This window comes from Tenebrio molitor, chromosome Y, assembly GCF_963966145.1.
Source record: "Tenebrio molitor chromosome Y, icTenMoli1.1, whole genome shotgun sequence".
Taxonomy (NCBI): Eukaryota; Metazoa; Arthropoda; class Insecta; order Coleoptera; family Tenebrionidae; genus Tenebrio; species Tenebrio molitor.
This window is the reverse complement of record NC_091056.1, coordinates 3,717,738-3,733,626: the sequence shown is the minus strand read 5'-3', so window position 1 is coordinate 3,733,626 and position 15,889 is coordinate 3,717,738. Positions and strand designations below refer to the sequence as shown.

General features: G+C 49.5%; 1 long non-coding RNA gene, 1 other non-coding gene and 1 pseudogene across 2 annotated transcripts in view; 1 reads left to right on the top strand and 2 right to left on the bottom strand.

Annotated features, from left to right (window-relative positions):
• Positions 1-2,383, bottom strand: part of LOC138140673 (large subunit ribosomal RNA) — a 5,595-nt pseudogene extending 3,212 nt beyond the window's left edge.
• The window catches only part of LOC138140504 (uncharacterized), a 63,223-nt gene extending 48,111 nt beyond the window's left edge, over positions 1-15,112 (top strand). Inside the window, exon 2 of the long non-coding RNA XR_011162522.1 lies at positions 14,504-15,112. This is a non-coding gene — a long non-coding RNA (uncharacterized lncRNA). The remainder of the gene's footprint in view (positions 1-14,503) is intronic.
• On the bottom strand, positions 2,777-2,933 carry LOC138140658 (5.8S ribosomal RNA). Its single transcript, XR_011162691.1, has one exon. It is a non-coding gene; the product is annotated as a 5.8S ribosomal RNA (ribosomal RNA).
• Positions 15,113-15,889: the final 777 nt, after the last annotated feature.

The window sequence follows — 15,889 nt, the reverse complement described above, 5'->3', positions numbered from 1 at the left end:
ACGTTGCGTGTGCGTGCGCGCGTTCTAAAATCTCAATGTGGTGTAACGTACGCGGGGCGATCACGTTCGTGCGGGACGATCGATCGCAGAACAGTTCGTACTTACGCCCGAACTACCAAACCGTCTCGATCCGTATATATCCTCACGTTGGAAACGGGGACGAGACATCGATAATTGTCGGAACTGCACAAACCCAGAACTGGACCGTCGCCGTCGCACAACCACCAGAGCCGGTAATATGTTACGACGCACGATCATGTAATGTACGGGACGATCACATTTGTACGGGACGCTCGATCGCAGAACAGTTCGTACTTACGCCCGAACTACCAAACCGTCTCGATCCGTATATATCCTCACGTTGGAAACGGGGACGAGACATCGATAATTGTCGGAACTGCACAAACCCAGAACTGGACCGTCGCCCTCGCACGACCACCAGCCGTATCAGAACAAGGAACGCATATCATTGCGACAACACAACTACGACAACAACAAATCTACACCGCATCAACATCGGTTTTCGCCTAGGGCTTAGGATCGACTGACTCGTGTGCAACGGCTGTTCACACGAAACCCTTCTCCACGTCAGTCCTCCAGGGCCTCGCTGGAGTATTTGCTACTACCACCAAGATCTGCGCCGACGGCGGATCCAGACGGCCTCACGGCCAGTCCTTCTGCGCTCACCGCCGCGACCCTCCTACTCGTCAGGGCTTCATGGCCGACGAGACGAAGTCCCGTCAGACCGCACATGCCGCTGACGGCAGAGTATAAGCACGACGCTTCAGCGCCATCCATTTTCAGGGCTAGTAACTTCGGCAGGTGAGTTGTTACACACTCCTTGGCGGATTCCGACTTCCATGGCCACCGTCCTGATGTCTTAAGTTACCAACGCCTTTCATGGTATCCCATAAGCGTCGATTTAGGCGCTTTAACTCTGCGTTTGGTTCATCCCACAGCGCCAGTTCTGCTTACCAAAAATGGCCCACTTGGCACTCTGATTCGATTCTCGCGGCTTCACGAAGAATTCGAGCAAGCCGGAGATCTCACCCATTTAAAGTTTGAGAATAGGTTGAGGCCGTTTCGACCCCAATGCCTCTAATCATTCGCTTTACCGGATGAAACTCGTATAATACGAGAGCCAGCTATCCTGAGGGAAACTTCGGAGGGAACCAGCTACTAGATGGTTCGATTAGTCTTTCGCCCCTATACCCAGTTCCGACGATCGATTTGCACGTCAGAATCGCTACGGACCTCCATCAGGGTTTCCCCTGACTTCGTCCTGACCAGGCATAGTTCACCATCTTTCGGGTCCCAGCGTGTACGCTCTTGGTGCGCCTCTTCTCGCAATGAGAACGAGACGCCCCGGGAGTGCGAGGCGGTCCACAGAGGACCACCCATCCTCCCTGAGTCCGCGCTAGGCGGACTTTCACTTTCATTACGCCTTTAGGTTTAATCATGTCCCAATGACTTGCGTGCATGCTAGACTCCTTGGTCCGTGTTTCAAGACGGGTCCTGAAAGTACCCAAAGCTATAGCGTCGCCGATCGGCGTTTCAACGAGGTCTGTTCGAGAACACCGCAGCCAGCAGCCGTCCGGGGACGGGACCGGCACCAGGTCCGATCGACCGTCGCGACGAACGCGCTTGCCGCGGGTCGAACGCTAACTGAGTAGCGGCCTCGCGCCACATGCTTACCGTCGAGCGTGCCGACCGGGAAACACCGCGGGTTCGTCCGGTACGGCGAACCGTCCGGACGGGCTCCACCGCGGGCCTTAGATCGGCGCCCAACGGATCGCGACGTCCTACAGGGGGAGAAGTGCACGCGTTCGACAGCAGTTCGGAGAACAGAAGGTGCGGACGACGCGCACGCCGTCCGTCACGCGACCGTCCAGCGCCACCGCCGAGACACGCTGAATCTCCCCTTTCGACCTTTCGGGTTTCTCAGGTTTACCCCTGAACGGTTTCACGTACTATTGAACTCTCTCTTCAAAGTTCTTTTCAACTTTCCCTCACGGTACTTGTTCGCTATCGGTCTCGTGGTCATATTTAGCCTTAGATGGAGTTTACCACCCACTTAGGGCTGCACTCTCAAGCAACCCGACTCTGAGGAGAGATCCTCCCGCTACCGGCGACGGTCGCTACGGGCCTGGCACCCTCTATGGGCTGTGGCCCCGTTCAAGATGGACTTGGACGCGTCGCACGGTCTCGGGATGACGGACCCTCCCTAACACCACATTTCCCGGCGTCCGGTTTCGGCCGCGGGATTCAGTGCTGGGCTCTTCCCTGTTCGCTCGCCGCTACTGAGGGAATCCTAGTTAGTTTCTTTTCCTCCGCTTAGTAATATGCTTAAATTCAGCGGGTAGTCTCACCTGCTCTGAGGTCGCATTTTTGAAAAATATCTCAAAAATTTATGGCACGCAACGACGATCGTCGCACTCATCCGAAGGACGGCCTCCGACTCTCCCCGAACATCGATCTGACGTCGTCGCGAGATCTATCACTCGTCTCGGACACGACGATCGCACCGTTCAGAGATCGGGCATCGTGGCCGCCGCTGTACGGCGCGTGCTTTACGTCGAAGGGCCGCCGGAAGACCGGAGGACTACTAAGCGCTCCACGACGCTATTTCGTCCTGACCGATCGGCCGCTATCGCGTCTCGGGATGTCGTGCTCGAGAAATTTCCCGCACGTCGCACATCCAACACGCTCCGACGTCTCCGTGCACACGACATTACTCGCGAACGTAACGGAGACCGAGCAGTCTTTGAAATTGACACGACCCTCAGCCAGGAGTGGTCCGGGAACAGAATATCCGAGGACCGCAATGTGCGTTCGAAATGTCGATGTTCATGTGTCCTGCAGTTCACAAGTTGACGCGCAATTAGCTGCGTTCTTCATCGACCCACGAGCCAAGTGATCCACCGTTCAGGGTAATCTTTTAATTTATCGGACATCACGAGACGGTCGTTCCGTTAGGATAGGGAACATCCTGGAACGCGCCACGCCTCGGCGTGATGTCGTCAAGCTAGGTTTCAATTATTTTATCTCGCTTTCGAAACCGGCGGGAGACGCGCGAACCGGTCTGTTCGCCGTGGTGTTCTTCTCCTCTGACATCGCATCTCACCGTCTACCCTCGAGATCTCGCCCGTAAAATGAGGGAGAGAGGATAACGTCAGGTGTGATCGATCGATAAAGAATACTAAACACGACGGTCCTAGACACCACGCATCGAGATCCCGACAGGAGACGCGAATCGGTCGGTTCGTCGTGTTGACTCTGTTTCCCCTCTGAGCGTGTTCTCTCACCGTCTACCCTCGAGATCTCGCCGTTCAAATGGCGAGAGAGGATAACGTCGGGCGATCGACACGGAGAAAACGAGACACACGACTGATACACGACCTCGCATCGAGATCCTGAGGACGCGGTCCTACTTGCGTTTCGTTTGTCGCATACAACATCTTTCGAAAACAACCGATCACGTTTTCGAAACCGGCGGGAGACGCGCTAACCGGTCTGTTCGCCGTGGTGTTCTTCTCCTCTGACATCGCATCTCACCGTCTACCCTCGAGATCTCGCCCGTAAAATGAGCGAGAGAGGATAACGTCAGGTGTGATCGATCGATAAAGAATACTAAACACGACGGTCCTAGACACCACGCATCGAGATCCCGACAGGAGACGCGAATCGGTCGGTTCGTCGTGTTGACTCTGAAAACGAGGCACGACGGGTACACGACCTCGCATCGAGATCCTGAGGACACGGTCCTACTTGCGTTTCGTATAAATTTTCGAAAGGAGCTTTCGAACCGGCGGGAGACGCGCGAACCGGTCTGTTCGCCGTGGTGTTCTTCTCCTCTGACATCGCATCTCACCGTCTACCCTCGAGATCTTGCCCGTAAAATGAGCGAGAGAGGATAACGTCAGGTGTGATCGATCGATAAAGAATACTAAACACGACGGTCCTAGACACCACGCATCGAGATCCCGACAGGAGACGCGAATCGGTCGGTTCGTCGTGTTGACTCTGAAAACGAGGCACGACGGGTACACGACCTCGCATCGAGATCCTGAGGACACGGTCCTACTTGCGTCTAATATGTCGTACGCACAACATTTTTCGAAAAGAGCCGATCGCGATCGTTCCCTTAAAAACGGACATCGTTAAAGACCGAGAGATCCACGACCACGTAAAGTTCAAAAATAGTTCAAATCATGGTACGCGTGAATACATCAGCAGTCTGAAAACAGCGTCCTAGGAACGTCGGTCGACGTTTTTCCAGAATCTGTCGCCGGGGCACTGAACGCCACCCCGTCAGCCGGGCGAAAATCATTTAAAACCCACGAGTGCCGAGGTCGAATCCTGGCGAGGAACGAAACGTCAAACCGCTCATGTGTTCCTCCGGTCCGAACCCGACACCTGCGATCCCCTCCGAAACCTGCGATGACGGACTTTTCGACCGTTGCCATCAACGTGATCTCATCTCCTGATAATAACCGTACGCTTACCATCAACGAACGAAGTCATCAAATAGACGACAACGACGGACGATATCGGAACGAAAAAAATCTACTGGAGACGGTCGACGGACGACAGTTACGATCTCTTGTCATTTCGACCGTTGCCATCAACGTGCGATCATAGCCTGCCTGATCACCGAACACACGATTACCATCAACGAAGTCGCCATCGAGACGGGCGCGGGGACACCCGCCGACGACGATCGACGGACAATATTTTGTGGAACGGTGATACTACGGAAACGATCGACGGACGACAGTTACGATCAATATTTCGTCACCGAGGACGGGGATCTAGGTACCCGAACACCGTCTACTCGAGCGTTTCTCCGAGATGTCGGATAGGCGCAAGAGCCGGCACTGCGGAGCCGTCCGGGCGTTGTATTGCACCGAAACGAACTGCGATCCTGCACACGCACACGAAAAAAATATTTCAATGTGCGCGCATCGTAGTCTAGCGGCGTCAACGAGGGTCTATCCCCCGAGAACGTGCGACAGCACCGCTAAGGGCTGACGTGCCGTCGGCTCCGTCTAGACTTTCAAAAGTTCAAAAATAAGGAACGACACGGATGTCGTCCTTATAATATATATATCAATCATGTCAGACAAATGCTTACAATTTCGTGTTGCCATTCGTGAAAATGGACACTACTCTCGTTAATGATCCTTCCGCAGGTTCACCTACGGAAACCTTGTTACGACTTTTACTTCCTCTAAATGATCAAGTTTGGTCATCTTTCCAGCAACATCGGCGACGCCGAAACGCCACCGCGTACCGGTCCGAAGACCTCACTAAATCATTCAATCGGTAGTAGCGACGGGCGGTGTGTACAAAGGGCAGGGACGTAATCAACGCGAGCTTATGACTCACGTTTACTGGGAATTCCTCGTTCATGGGGAACAATTGCAAGCCCCAATCCCTAGCACGAAGGAGGTTCAGCGGGTTACCCGGGCCGTTCGGCCAGGGAGGACACGTTGATTCCTTCAGTCATCGTCTGGGCCGCTTCCTGTGTCGAATCTTATGTGAGATTATCCAAAAAGCTGTTAACTAAGTAAAGGTGACGTGCGGAATTTAGAAAGGAAATAGACCTAGTGATTGTGTTGTGCAAGTGCAAGTGGTGCGCTTTTCCGGCCGTCCAGGTAGGGGACACGGGGTCCTCTGCCGATAGCGTCAGAAAGTGCACGAAAAATTATCAAAATGCCTGCAAAACCCGCCGCGGCGTCCACCTCCAATCGCCGGAAATCTGTGACCCCGGAAGTCAGCGTAGCTGCTCAGCTAGGAACTCCGGTCCAATTTCCAGATGCTGACATGAACGACTGGCGCGCTGTAATCAAGGTATGTAGCGCAAACCTAGCCGTAGCACGCGACTTTATTATGACGAGTAAGGAGCAGCTCGGGAAGCGTCACTGCACAATGTTGGCCCTTGAGCTTATCCAGAAAGGATTAAACTCCCTGCTGACCAACGAGCGGGAACTCGCGTCTAACTTAAATCCACCCCCGATAGACGAGAGCAGAATCTGCGAAATCGTTAAGAGCGCGGTAGCCTCACAACTTGCCGCATCAGCAGTAGCTCCTACACCTACGTATGGGGCCATTGCAGCGCGGACCCCAACTGCCTCAGCAACAAAACCTACGCAAGCCACGAAACCCGCGCCTCCCAAACACAAAATTACTATCGTCCCCGAGGAAGGCTGTCCTGGAGTACACACTGCAGAAGATACTAAAAGAATTCTTCTGTCCCGCCCTGCCCGCGAATATGGTATACGCGTTGATAAGATTGTTACTATGAAAGACAACGCGGTACTACTTGAGTCACGCTGTGACTCGATTTTAAAGCTGGGAGACTCGCAGGTTCTCAAAGAGCTGAAACTGAAAGCGGTCCCGATTAGAAAGATGTGGCCGAAAATGCAGGTAATGGATGTACCAGCAAACGTTACTCAAGAGCAGCTCCTGGAAGAATTGAGTGGACAAAATCTACCGGACTCAGTTCCAGACCATTTTGTCAGGAAAATCTTTAAACATGGCCGAAGACCTTCAGAAAATTCGCAGTTACGTGCCCCTAACGAATCTGTAAATTACGTAATAGAAGTGCACCCAGCAGCACGCCGGCACTTTCTGCAGACCGGCAGGATATACACGTCATGGCGATCACATCAGATTCGTGATTTTATCACTGTAACAAGATGTTATAACTGTCAACGGTACGGGCACATCGCCAAAAATTGCAACTCTCCCCAGGCCTGCGGTTTTTGTTCCAGCTCTGACCACGAAGCCAGCAAGTGTCCAAATCGCGATAACCCGAGCAACCACAGATGTGTAAATTGCCAACGCAGCGGAGCCAAAGATACAGCCCATCACACCGCCTCCAACATGTGCCCCATATACATACACAGACTTCAGGACATCATCAACTCAACGACATACGAAGTTGATGGATAATAAGCCCAACATCATACAACTTAACCTGAATAAATCACGCACTGCAACAAACAATCTCCTGGCGCACATGTTGGAAAAAAACGTCGCCATGGCGCTCATCCAAGAGCCCTATGTCTGGCGCCACAAAGAGGGTTATAAAATACCCCAATTGCAAGGTCTGAAGGTAGCGGCGGTCGCAGCAGAAAAATTCAGGGCTGCTATTATCTACAATGACAATCTTGTGACACCGCTCTTTGTCCCTCAAATCTCCGCCGAAAACATTGCCGTTGTAACAATGCAGCTTGGTAAAACCGAGATGGCCATTGCGAGCGTCTACCTGCCACCATCTGGCGACATCAGGTCAGAATTCCCGGCCCTACAAAGGGTCATAAATGCGACCGTAGGCCTTCGGCTCATTGTCGGCGGCGACTTCAATACACGGTCAACCAGATGGTTCGACACCAGAGACGACACCCGGTCCCCGCTGCTTCAGGAATTTTTTGACCTAAATGACTTAGATGTTGCAAACCAACCCGGCAACGCCGCCACATTCCACTCTGCCAACGGACAAAGTCACATAGACCTAACGGTTACAAACCCAACAGCAATACCCCATATAAACAACTGGAAGGTCACGGAGACCCTCGTTGTATCTGACCACAATGCCATAACTTTCTCACTTTTCGGCAACCAGGATACGACCTCGTCTCAAGGAAAAGAGACAAAATATGTAATCGATTACAAACAGCTCTCCCCAGAATACGTTTCTGAAAAAATGGAAAACTGGGACAACGACTTCGACGCAAGCTTCCCAGAGTTAGACACCACGGCTGCGGTCGACCGGGCCGTCGACTTTATTTACACAGGTGTGCGAGAATGTGCGGCTGCGAAGACCTTTAGGCGCAGGTACCGTGCACATCGACCCGACTGGTGGACAGATGCTGTCGAGCGATCCCGAAAAATCTACCTGAGCAAGAAATCGCTACTTTACAAGAATCGCCACCCCGAATACGCCAACCACCTCTACACGGAAATGGTGGCAGCCCGGGAACGCTTCAAGACTAAATTGACGGAAGCGCGACAAAAGAGCTGGGCCCGATTCGTCCAAAAGGATCTGGCAGGAAACCCATGGGGGGTCGCCTACCGGCTGGCCGCGGAGAAGTTTCACAAGGCTGGGGTCCTAAGCTGCTTCACACGGGAAGACAACTCGCCGACATTAACGCCCCACAATACGCTAGAATTTCTCATACACAAACTTCTCCCGGACGACGACTCTTCCGCAAACACCAGGACTCAGGATGAATTTAGTCGAGATTTCAGAGCCATAAATGCCCTACCGCACCAAGCCGAGCCGTTTACTGCCGAGGATCTCGACCGCATCGTGGCTGATCTGAGGCCGGGCAAGGCCCCAGGTGTGGACCAGCTACCGGTGGGACTCATCAAATTACTACACCCATGGACGGGCCGCTCACTGCTCCGAATTTATAATGCGTGCTGGAGGCTTGGGTACTTTCCCGCGGCCTGGAAGGAGGGAAAGCTGGTCATTTTGCTCAAAGACCCTACCGGTGACGCTGGCAGCGTGAAGAACTACCGACCAATAACGCTGCTACCAGCATACGCAAAAATATTAGAAAAACTTCTCAAAGACATGCTGACACGAACGGTCTCGCCTCTGCACTCTCGACATCAGTTTGGATTCACATCGGGCCGTTCCACCACCGACGCCCTTCTCTCGTTTCAAACAGCTGTCACTGAGGGCAACAGGAAATATGCACTCTCTATTTTTATAGACATCCGTGGCGCCTTCGACAACGTCTGGTGGCCGGGGCTATTTCGGGTCCTCAGACATAAGCGGATCCCGTATGAATTTCTGGCCCTGCTAAAGAGCTACCTGAGCGACCGCACCGTCACTTTGACACAGGGAAGCGTCTCGGTTCACAAGCTCATCACGAAAGGATGCCCCCAAGGCTCGGTTCTGGGCCCGACACTGTGGAATTTCATGCTTGACCCCCTCATCGATTCCGAGTGGCCCGAGGGCATAAAGGTGGTAGCTTACGCTGATGACCTGGCAATCATCGTCACCAGTGACTCCAGGCAAACACTAATCAACACAGCCCAATCGGCATTAGATCGTGTAGCAGAATGGGCCCACGAAAACAAGCTGCGAGTGTCGGAGGACAAAACTGTGTGGATGGTGCACAAGTCTCCGCCACGTGTACATCACAGAGACATAAAATTACGATTATATGGGAAACCGATCAAAAACGTACAAAACCAGCGCTACCTGGGAATAATAATAGACCCCAAACTGAATTTCGAAGCAAATGCCACCCATTCGGTTCAGAAAGCACGTCATATAACTCAGGGACTTCGCCGCCGCGCCGCTCGACACTGGGGGCAGACCGCTCCATCGACGCTACGGACAATTTACAACGGAGCGATCCTCCCCATTTTAACATACGCGTCACCGCTCTGGATAAGTGCCATCAACCGTGTTAAAGTGAAAAGACAATACTTGTCCCTGTATGGAACTTTCGCCCGCCTACTGACAAATAGTTATGTGTCGGTTTCCACAGATGCCGCCGGTGTTCTCGCAGGACTCCTCCCCACAGACCTGGCAATTGATCGTGCTAACACACTCCGAGCTCTGAAAAGGGGTCGGAGCTCTCTGTTTCAGAATGAATTGATCGAGCCAGGTATGTTCGACTCTACCGCCCATGCAGCACTTTACATGCAGCTCCGAGCGGAAGACATCTGGCAGGCTCGTTGGGACGAATCCAACAAAGGACGGACTACGCATGCCTTCCTCCCATCAGTCTCCACAGATGTACAAACGCTTCCGGCCACAGGACATCAAAGAACACAAGTTCTAACGGGTCACGGCAACTTTCGGTGCCATCTTTACCGCATCGGGAAAGAAGATTGCGATCGCTGCGAAGAATGTCCCGACGCCCCCGACGACCCCATTCATCGTATTATCGATTGCCCGAAATATCTCGGGGCACAGGAACTTGTACACGAGGAGACAAGATGTTGGCCTCCGCCATTAACGGAGATTCCCTTCTTGCAAAATGAGGACATTTTTAATATGCTCGCGTCAGAAATTCCGTAAACCCTCTCAATAGATGACGTCACTCACTGCTCTCCCAAGCGTCAATCCGGAAGTGCAGCCTCCACTGGACGGAACCAGCAACAGCAATGGACCCAGGAACAAAAATTTGCGGTTATTTTGCAAATTGTACATAGTAATTAAGGAATAGGAAAAAAAAAAAATCTTAAATTGTAAACTGATATGCCGAAACCTGTACCATGTGCCCAATTTGGCACACTGTTGCGTGAATAAACGTGCCCTCGGGCACCTTTTTTTTTTTTTTTTTTGATTCCTTCAGTGTAGCGCGCGTGCGGCCCAGAACATCTAAGGGCATCACAGACCTGTTATTGCTCAATCTCGTGCGGCTAGAAGCCGCCTGTCCCTCTAAGAAGAATTGTTTGTACGCCGACAGTAAAAACCGCGTGCGACCACCGGGCGAACCCGGGGCCGGCGGGCCTTTGGGATGTCGAAATACGCCTATTTAGCAGGCTAGAGTCTCGTTCGTTATCGGAATTAACCAGACAAATCGCTCCACCAACTAAGAACGGCCATGCACCACCACCCACCGAATCAAGAAAGAGCTCTCAATCTGTCAATCCTTCCGGTGTCCGGGCCTGGTGAGGTTTCCCGTGTTGAGTCAAATTAAGCCGCAGGCTCCACTCCTGGTGGTGCCCTTCCGTCAATTCCTTTAAGTTTCAGCTTTGCAACCATACTTCCCCCGGAACCCAAAAGCTTTGGTTTCCCGGAAGCTGCCCGCCGAGTCATCGGAGGAACGTCGGCGGATCGCTAGCTGGCATCGTTTATGGTTAGAACTAGGGCGGTATCTGATCGCCTTCGAACCTCTAACTTTCGTTCTTGATCAATGAAAGCGTTTTTGGCAAATGCTTTCGCTTCTGTCCGTCTTGCGACGATCCAAGAATTTCACCTCTAACGTCGCAATACGAATGCCCCCATCCGTTCCTATTAATCATTACCTCGGGGTTCCGAAAACCAACAAAATAGAACCGAGGTCCTATTCCATTATTCCATGCACACAGTATTCAGGCGAAGTTTTAGCCTGCTTTAAGCACTCTAATTTGTTCAAAGTAAACGTGCCGGCCCACCTCGACACTCAATGAAGAGCACCGCGGCGGGATTGAGTTGGGCCGCCCTCGCGGGCTAAGCCCACCGGCAGGACGTCCCGCGGCACGCCAGTTGACACCGCGAACGATGAACCGGCGGCGCGGGACACAGATTCGACTACGAGCTTTTTAACCGCAACAACTTTAATATACGCTATTGGAGCTGGAATTACCGCGGCTGCTGGCACCAGACTTGCCCTCCAATTGATCCTCGTTAAAGGGTTTAGAGTGTACTCATTCCGATTACGGGGCCTCGGATGAGTCCCGTATCGTTATTTTTCGTCACTACCTCCCCGTGCCGGGAGTGGGTAATTTGCGCGCCTGCTGCCTTCCTTGGATGTGGTAGCCGTTTCTCAGGCTCCCTCTCCGGAATCGAACCCTGATTCCCCGTTACCCGTTACAACCATGGTAGGCGCAGAACCTACCATCGACAGTTGATAAGGCAGACATTTGAAAGATGCGTCGCCGGTGCTAGACCGTGCGATCAGCTCGAAGTTATTCAGAGTCACCAAGTTGGACGATGACGGAGACCGCCACCGATTGGTTTTGATCTAATAAAAGCGCTCCTTCCGTCTCCGGTCGGAGCTCTGTTTGCATGTATTAGCTCTAGAATTACCACAGTTATCCAAGTAAATGTGGGTACGATCTAAGGAACCATAACTGATTTAATGAGCCTTTCGCGGTTTCACCTTAATTCGGCTTGTACTGAGACATGCATGGCTTAATCTTTGAGACAAGCATATGACTACTGGCAGGATCAACCAGGGAACTGTGCGTGTATCGTAGTACACACGACAGTTCGTCCGTCGACCCGTAGGTCGAGGATAACTATCGTCACGTGCGAGCGAAACGGACGATCTTTGCGACCGTCGTGACGCCACGTTCGTGCATTTTGCGTTGTGCTACGTTTCGCAGTTAAAAACAAAACAGAATGTTGTGGTTTCCATATATATATACATAGTCATCGTGACGTACGCAGTATCGGGAAGGAGAAAACGACGACGATATTTTGCAACCACCGTGCCTCTTACCATCTGAAAATCGTTTCCCATCCGAGATATGGTAGTCATCGATTTGATTTTGTGTGTCTTTCGCTCACACATATTTTGTGTCATCGCGGTACGGCAGACGACGATCAAGTCGAACCCGTCCCGCTCACAAATTTTTATTTATAATGATTATTTATCATTTTTCGTGTTATGTTTTGTTTTTCCACGCCACACGCACGCATGAGAGTTCAAAACACCGGCGTCGAAAATTCGTTTTTAACGAAACTTCCTCGGCCTGTAAAAATTTTTCTAACAAACTTAACTCTTCGCTACATTGAAAGCGATACTTTTTCGGTAAGAATTTCCGTAGAAATTCGAACACGTTACGAGTAGAAAACTTATTCTCGCTCGGATATCTGAGAGTTTATGCATTATTTATTGTTGTTGGGTGCAGCAACGATGAAGTCGCAAAACTCGATCGCGCCACCCTCTACAACTTGTAAAAAATGTTGATCGCATAGGGACCGCAGACGATTGAACGCCATGCCGCATCCGCGATCTCGCTGTGGGAGACGGTCGAAACGTACTCCACCGACTGTCGAAATTCGTTCGTCGCTGCGAAAATTAAATTCTCACGACGTCCGAAGACAATCCTGCTGGTGGTCGTTCCGAAAAGAAAGACGAGGTGAAAACCTCGCACGATCTCCTCCGTCAGAAAACCGTACATGACGGTGTCATCAGTAGGGGGCCAAAACTTGACTGTCGAAAATTCGTTTGTCGCAGAAAATTAAATTTTTACGACGCACGAAGACAATCTTATGTTCGGTCTAGTTCGAAAAGGGAAGCGTCGTCGGAACAACAACAACCCTAGAAGTATGAATTTTCTAACAAACTTATCTCCAATTTTCTGAGAGTTTATGCATTATTTTAAAAAAATGTTGATCGCATAGGGACCGCAGACGATTGAACGCCATGCCGCATCCGCGATCTCGCTGTGGGAGACGGTCGAAACGTACTCCACCGACTGTCGAAATTCGTTCGTCGCTGCGAAAATTAAATTCTCACGACGTCCGAAGACAATCCTGCTGGTGGTCGTTCCGAAAAGAAAGACGAGGTGAAAACCTCGCACGATCTCCTCCGTCAGAAAACCGTACATGACGGTGTCATCAGTAGGGGGCCAAAACTTGACTGTCGAAAATTCGTTTGTCGCAGAAAATTAAATTTTTACGGCGCACGAAGACAATCTTATGTTCGGTCTAGTTCGAAAAGGGAAGCGTCGTCGGAACAACAACAACCCTAGTAGTATGAATCTTCTAACAAACTTAACTCGAATTTTCTGAGAGTTTATGCATTATTTTTAAAAAATGTTGATCGCATAAGGACCGCAGACGATTGAACGCCATGCCGCATCCGCGATCTCGCTGTGGGAGACGGTCGAAACGTGCTCCACCGATTATCGAAAATTCGTTCGTCGCTGCGAAAATTAAATTCTCACGACGTCCGAAGACAATCCTGCTGGTGGTCGTTCCGAAAAGAAAGACGAGGTGAAGACCTCGCACGATCTCCTCCGTCAGAAAACCGTACATGACGGTGTCATCAGTAGGGGGCCAAAACTTGACTGTCGAAAATTCGTTTGTCGCAGAAAATTAAATTTTTACGACGCACGAAGACAATCTTATGTTCGGTCGAGTTCTAATTGCATCGCAACATTTTGCTATTATTATTATTATTATATATTATGGACGCCCAAGGATTGTGAAAATCGTTTTCCATCCGAGGTATTCGTCTAGTTCAACGTCATCAGTAGGACTTAACCACCTGACCATCAATTTGGAACAAATCTGACTGTCGAAAATTCGTTTGTCGCAGAAATTTAAATTTTTACGACGCACGAAGACAATCTTTCGTTTTGTTTCGTTTTATTTGCACCTCCACATTTTGCCATTATTGTTATATATATTTATCCAACATTCAATAGTAATATCGTGTTTTACTAGTTAGTTTTAATTGAGTAAACTGGGCTATAACTAGTCTGTTGTTTTAACCCACGTTGCCATTTGCACCGTGGGTTATAACATACATAACCCACGTTGCCATTAGCACCGTGGGTTATTAACGTTCATAACCCATCGGGAGCAGAATTTCATCAATAATGTCATTATCTAAAAATTTTGGAATATTGGATAAAACGTTGTATGGCATACGTGGGTTATTAAGTACTACCCACTCGAGGTAATAACCTACTCGGGCAAGCCCTCGTAGGTTACAAATACCTCTCGTGGGTAATATCTTAAATAACCCACTTATACCATAAATAACTATTATTATGGACGCCCAAGGATTGAGAAAATCGTTTTCCATCCGAGGTATTCGTCTAGTTCAACATCATCAGCAGGGCTTAACGACCTGAATACCAATTTTGAACAAACTTGACTGTCGAAAATTCGTTTGTCGCAGAAATTTAAATTTTTACGACGCACGAAGACAATCTTTCGTTTTGTTTCGTTTTATTTGCACCTCCACATTTTGCCATTATTGTTATATATATTTATTATGGACGCCCAAGGATTGAGAAAATCGTTTTCCATCCGAGGTATTCGTCTAGTTCAACATCATCAGTAGGACTTAACGACCTGACCATCAATTTTGAACAAACTTGACTGTCGAAAATTCGTTTGTCGCAGAAATTTAAATTTTTACGACGCACGAAGACAATCTTTCGTTTTGTTTCGTTTTATTTGCACCTCCACATTTTGCCATTATTGTTATATATATTTATTATGGACGCCCAAGGATTGAGAAAATCGTTTTCCATCCGAGGTATTCGTCTAGTTCAACATCATCAGTAGGACTTAACGACCTGACCATCAATTTTGAACAAACTTGACTGTCGAAAATTCGTTTGTCGCAGAAAATTAAATTTTTACGACGCACGAAGACAATCTTTCGTTTTGTTTCGTTTTATTTGGCATCAGCACAACATTTTGCCATTATTGTTATATATATTTATTATGGACGCCCAAGGATTGAGAAAATCGTTTTCCATCCGAGGTATTCGTCTAGTTCAACATCATCAGTAGGGCTTAACGACCTGAATATCAATTTTGAACAAACTTGACTGTCGAAAATTCGTTTGTCGCAGAAAATTAAATTTTTACGACGCACGAAGACAATCTTTCGTTTTGTTTCGTTTTATTTGGCATCAGCACAACATTTTGCCATTATTGTTATATATATTTATTATGGACGCCCAAGGATTGAGAAAATCGTTTTCCATCCGAGGTATTCGTCTAGTTCAACGTCATCAGTAGGGCTTGCTAACGACTTGACCATCAATTTTGAACAAACTTGACTGTCGAAAATTCGTTTGTCGCAGAAAATTAAATTTTTACGACGCACGAAGAAGACAATCTTTCGTTTTGTTTTATTTGGCATCAGCACAACATTTTGCCATTATTGTTATATATATTTATTATGGACGCCCAAGGATTGAGAAAATCGTTTTCCATCCGAGGTATTCGTCTAGTTCAACGTCATCAGTAGGGCTTGCTAACGACTTGACCATCAATTTTGAACAAACTTGACTGTCGAAAATTCGTTTGTCGCAGAAAATTAAATTTTACGACGCACGAAGACAATCTTTCGTTTTGTTTCGTTTTATTTGGCATCAGCACAACATTTTGCCATTATTGTTATATATATTTATTATGGACGCCCAAGGATTGAGAAAATCGTTTTCCATCCGAGGTATT